The 5,692-nt window shown below is 42.4% G+C and overlaps 2 non-coding genes across 2 annotated transcripts; both read right to left on the minus strand.

Moving 5' to 3' along the window:
• Window positions 1–1,413: 1,413 nt before the first annotated feature.
• On the minus strand, window positions 1,414–1,487 carry trnai-aau (transfer RNA isoleucine (anticodon AAU)). The gene has a single exon. It is a non-coding gene; the product is annotated as a tRNA-Ile (tRNA).
• Window positions 1,488–4,243: 2,756 nt separating this feature from the next.
• trnai-aau (transfer RNA isoleucine (anticodon AAU)) lies at window positions 4,244–4,317 on the minus strand. The gene has a single exon. It is a non-coding gene; the product is annotated as a tRNA-Ile (tRNA).
• Between the last annotated feature and the right edge of the window lie 1,375 nt (window positions 4,318–5,692).

Genomic DNA, 5,692 nt, shown 5'->3' on the forward strand with positions numbered 1-5,692 from the left:
AGAGTAAGGAGTGGAGAAAGACAGAGAGAGAGAGTAAGGAGTGGAGAAAGAGAGAGTAAGGAGTGGAGAAAGACAGACAGAGAGTAAGGAGTGGAGAAAGAGATAGTAAGGAGTGGAGAAAGAGAGACAGAGAGTAAGGAGTGGAGAAAGAGAGTAAGGAGTGGAGAAAGAGAGACAGAGAGTAAGGAGTGGAGAAGAGAGAGAAAGGAGAGGAGAAAGAGAGAGTAAGGAGTGGAGAAAGACAGAAAGAGAGAGTAAGGAGTGAGAAAGAGAAAGTAAGGAGTGGAGAAAGACAGAGAGAGAGTGTAAGGAGTGGAGAAAGATAAAGAGAGAGTAAGGAGTGGAAAAAGACAGAAAGAGAGAGAGTAAGGAGTGGAGAAATACAGAGAGAGAGAGTAAGGAGTGGAGAAAGAGAGAGTAAGGAGTGGAGAAAGACAAAGAGAGAGGAAAGAGTGGAAAAAGACAGAAAGAGAGAGTAAGGAGTGGAGAACGCTAGAAAGAGAGAGTAAGGAGTGGAGAAAGAGAGAGTAAGGAATGGAGAAAGAGAGAGTAAGGAGTGGAGAAAGACAGAGAGAGAGAGTAAGGAGTGGAGAAAGAGAGAGTAAGGAGTGGAGAAAGACAGACAGAGAGTAAGGAGTGGAGAAAGAGATAGTAAGGGAGTGGAGAAAGAGAGACAGAGAGTAAGGAGTGGAGAAAGAGAGAGTAAGGAGTGGAGAAAGAGAGAGTAAGGAGTGGACAACGAGAGAGTAATGAGTGGAGAAAGACAGAAAGAGAGAGTAAGGAGAGGAGAAAGAGAGAGTAAGGAGTGGAGAAAGACAAAGAGAGAGGAAAGAGTGGAAAAAGACAGAAAGAGAGAGTAAGGAGTGGAGAAAGAGAGAGTAAGGAGTGGAGAAAGAGAGAGGGTGCAGCTGTCTGTTGGCTCTTTACCTCTCTGTACTTAATGTCCTTCTCAAGTTAATGAGTGACCAAGTGAGCAAGGGGAAAGGTTGGTGTGTGTGGTGTGTGTGTGTGTGTGTGTGTGTGTGTGTGTGTGTGTGTGTGTGTGTGTGTGTGTGTGTGTGTGTGTGTGTGTGTGTGTGTGTGTGTGTGTGTGTGTGTGTGTGTGTGTGTGTGTGTGTGTGTGTAAATAATAAATGAATCAAATGATTGATGGACCCGTCTATCTGTTTCTTCACCATTCTGTCCCTCTGTCTCTTAGTCCATGAAGTCCCTGTCCTCCTCCCTTCCTTGTATAATAAAAAACGAATGAAAACTCCTACAATGAAAAAAAAACCTCCTACATTAAAATGTCACTCCACAATGATCCAACAATCGACAACTCATACTACTAATTTAAAATGCACATTGTAAACCCCAATCAATAGAGTTGTGAGACACTGTAGACATACACAGTAGGGTAAAAACAAAGTCGTCTGGCCAGTACGGGTATCGAACCCGCGACCTTCGCGTTATTAGCACGACGCTCTAACCAACTGAGCTAACCGGCCTTAGGTAATACTAAATCTACGGATAAAGGTGGAAATAACTACTCCGTACTAAATAAGAGGTCAAGACATTCCATAACAAATCCATCACCTATTGAGAAATAAACATGGAGAAGAGCCCCTCAGCAAGCTGCTCCCGGAGCTCTGTTCACAAACACACCCCACAGGGCTCCAGGACAGAAACACAATTATGTGTGTGGATGAAGCACTTCATTTGGCATTGGGAAAAACACGAGATGAACTGCTGCAAACCAAGACCCGCTAAAGCTAAAGAACACTCCGTAATGTTCACAACGACATAAACTTTGAACTCGCGAAAAATGGGAGTTGCGGTCAAAGTGGCACATTATAACATCGGACCCATTTTTGCCGGCGGAATTTACAAGTCCACCACTTATTGTGTGTAGAAGAGGTCGCAATTTACGCGATAAATTAGTCCATGCCAACTGCCAACCACAAAAGAAAACCAGCCAGGCTCTTTTACGCCCTCTTCCAAATGGTAGCTATAAATGCAGAGGATGCGCACAGTGCAACAACATGATGAAGTGTGAATATCTCTGCCACCCACACACAGGAAAACGATCCCAAATAAATGACATGATTACGTGTTCCACCACCCATGTTATCTACATTATCAAATGTCCATGATTACTCTGATGTTTCTCGTACGATGTACCCAATGATTAGGTAGGTGGGTCTATGTGTCCTCATCGTGGTTTTACAGATGTGTTTAATGCGTCTTATTTACACATTTTATTTCAATATTGATGAAATGTATGTTGTATTTGGTTGCAGGTATTAGTATTTCCTTCACCTCCGACCCCTGTCGATGCGTGGAACGGATGTGGGCGGGGCTAGGTCTACACAACGGTGCTAATTAAAATAAATAAATACGATACGTAAAAGCTTATTCAAGATTAGTGATACAGAAGTTCCAGGGAAAATGAAGGATAGTATGTGTAATATTTACTGTAAAGTTTAATTGTTTATTTCCTTTTGTATATTATCTACTTAATTTGCTTTGGCAATGTTAACATATGTTTCCCATGCCAGTAAAGCCCCTTGAATTGAATTGAAATTGAATTGAGAGAGAGACAGAAAGAAAGAGAGAGAAAGAAACAGTGAAAGACAGAAAGAGAGAGTAAGGAGTGGAGAAAGAGAGAGTAAGGAGTGGAGAAAGAGAGAGTAAGGAGTGGAGAAAGAGAGAGAGAGAGAGTAAGGAGTGGAGAAAGAGAGTAAGGAGTGGAGAAAGACAGAAAGAGAGAGTAAGGAGTGGAGAAAGAGAAAGTAAGGAGTGGAGAAAGACAGAGAGAGAGTGTAAGGAGTGGAGAAAGATAAAGAGAGAGTAAGGAGTGGAAAAAGACAGAAAGAGAGAGAGTAAGGAGTGGAGAAAGACAGAGAGAGAGAGTAAGGAGTGGAGAAAGAGAGAGTAAGGAGTGGAGAAAGACAGACAGAGAGTAAGGAGTGGAGAAAGAGATAGTAAGGAGTGGAGAAAGAGAGACAGAGAGTAAGGAGTGGAGAAAGAGAGAGTAAGGAGTGGAGAAAGAGAGACAGAGAGTAAGGAGTGGAGAAAGAGAGAGAAAGGAGAGGAGAAAGAGAGAGTAAGGAGTGGAGAAAGACAGAAAGAGAGAGTAAGGAGTGGAGAAAGAGAAAGTAAGGAGTGGAGAAAGACAGAGAGAGAGTGTAAGGAGTGGAGAAAGATAAAGAGAGAGTAAGGAGTGGAAAAAGACAGAAAGAGAGAGAGTAAGGAGTGGAGAAATACAGAGAGAGAGAGTAAGGAGTGGAGAAAGAGAGAGTAAGGAGTGGAGAAAGACAAAGAGAGAGGAAAGAGTGGAAAAAGACAGAAAGAGAGAGTAAGGAGTGGAGAACGCTAGAAAGAGAGAGTAAGGAGTGGAGAAAGAGAGAGTAAGGAATGGAGAAAGAGAGAGTAAGGAGTGGAGAAAGACAGAGAGAGAGAGTAAGGAGTGGAGAAAGAGAGAGTAAGGAGTGGAGAAAGACAGACAGAGAGTAAGGAGTGGAGAAGAGATAGTAAGGAGTGGAGAAAGAGAGACAGAGAGTAGAGGAGTGGAGAAAGAGAGTAAGGAGTGGAGAAAGAGAGAGTAAGGAGTGGACAACGAGAGAGTAATGAGTGGAAAGACAGAAAGAAGTAAGGAGAGGAGAAAGAGAGAGTAAGTGGAGAAAGACAAAGAGAGAGGAAGAGTGGAAAAAGACAGAAAAGAGAGTGGAAAAAGAGAGAGTAGAGTGGAGAAAGAGAGAGGGTGCAGCTGTCTGTTGGCTCATTACCTCTCTGTACTTAATGTCCTTCTCAAGTTAATGAGTGACCAAGTGAGCAAGGGGAAAGGTGTGGTGTGTGTGTGTGTGTGTGTGTGTGTGTGTGTGTGTGTGTGTGTGTGTGTGTGTGTGTGTGTGTGTGTGTGTGTGTGTGTGTGTGTGTGTGTGTGTGTGTGTGTGTGTGTGTGTGTGTGTGTAAATAATAAATGAATCAAATGTTTGATGGACCCGTCTATCTGTTTCTTCACCATTCTGTCCCTCTGTCTCTTAGTCCATGAAGTCCCTGTCCCTCCCTTCCTTGTATAATAATAAAAAAAAACGAATGAAAACTCCTACAATGAAAAAACCTCCTACATTAAAATGTCACTCCACAATGATCCAACAATCGACAACTCATACTACTAATTTAAATGCACATTGTAAACTCCCAATCAATAGAGTTGTGAGACACTGTAGACATACACAGTAGGGTAAAAAACTAAGTCATCTGGCCAGTACGGGTATCGAACCCGCGACCTTCGCGTTATTAGCACGACGCTCTAACCAACTGAGCTAACCGGCCTTAGGTAATACTAAATCTACGGATAAAGGAAATAACTACTCCGTACTAAATAAGAGGTCAAGACATTCCATAACAAATCCATCACCTATTGAGAAATAAACATGGAGAAGAGCCCCTCAGCAAGCTGCTCCCCGGAGCTCTGTTCACAAACACACCCCACAGGGCTCCAGGACAGAAACACAATTATGTGTGGATGAAGCACTTCATTTTGGCATTGGGAAAACACGAGATGAACTGCTGCAAACCAAGACCCGCTAAAGCTAAAGAACACTCCGTAATGTTCACAACGACATAAACTTTGAACTCCATGAAAAATGGGAGTTGCGGTCAAAGTGGCACATTATAACATCGGACCCATTTTTGCCGGCGGAATTTACAAGTCCACCACTTATTGTGTGTAGAAGAGGTCGCAATTTACGCGATAAATTAGTCCATGCCAACTGCCAACCACAAAAGAAAACCAGCCAGGCTCTTTTACGCCCTCTTCCAAATGGTAGCTATAAATGCAGAGGATGCGCACAGTGCAACAACATGATGAAGTGTGAATATCTCTGCCACCCACACACAGGAAAACGATCCCAAATAAATGACATGATTACGTGTTCCACCACCCATGTTATCTACATTATCAAATGTCCATGATTACTCTGATGTTTCTCGTACGATGTACCCAATGATTAGGTAGGTGGGTCTATGTGTCCTCATCGTGGTTTTACAGATGTGTTTAATGCGTCTTATTTACACATTTTATTTCAATATTGATGAAATGTATGTTGTATTTGGTTGCAGGTATTAGTATTTCCTTCACCTCCGACCCCTGTCGATGCGTGGAACGGATGTGGGCGGGGCTAGGTCTACACAACGGTGCTAATTAAAATAAATAAATACGATACGTAAAAGCTTATTCAAGATTAGTGATACAGAAGTTCCAGGGAAAATGAAGGATAGTATGTGTAATATTTACTGTAAAGTTTAATTGTTTATTTCCCTTTTGTATATTATCTACTTAATTTGCTTTGGCAATGTTAACATATGTTTCCCATGCCAGTAAAGCCCCTTTGAATTGAATTGAAATTGAATTGAGAGAGAGACAGAAAGAAAGAGGAGAAAGAAACAGTGAAAGACAGAAAGAGAGAGTAAGGAGTGGAGAAAGAGAGAGTAAGGAGTGGGGAGAAAGAGAGTAAGGAGTGGAGAAAGAGAGAGAGAGAGAGTAAGGAGTGGAGAAAGAGAAGTAAGGAGTGGAGAAAGACAGAAGAGAGAGAGTAAGGAGTGGAGAAAGAGAGAGTAAGGAGTGGAGAAAGACAGAGAGAGAGTAAGAGAGATAGGAGACAGACAGAAGAGAGAGAGTAAGGAGTGGAGAAAGACAGAGAGAGAG

This window comes from Oncorhynchus masou, unplaced genomic scaffold (genome assembly GCF_036934945.1).
Source record: "Oncorhynchus masou masou isolate Uvic2021 unplaced genomic scaffold, UVic_Omas_1.1 unplaced_scaffold_13232, whole genome shotgun sequence".
Taxonomy (NCBI): Eukaryota; Metazoa; Chordata; class Actinopteri; order Salmoniformes; family Salmonidae; genus Oncorhynchus; species Oncorhynchus masou.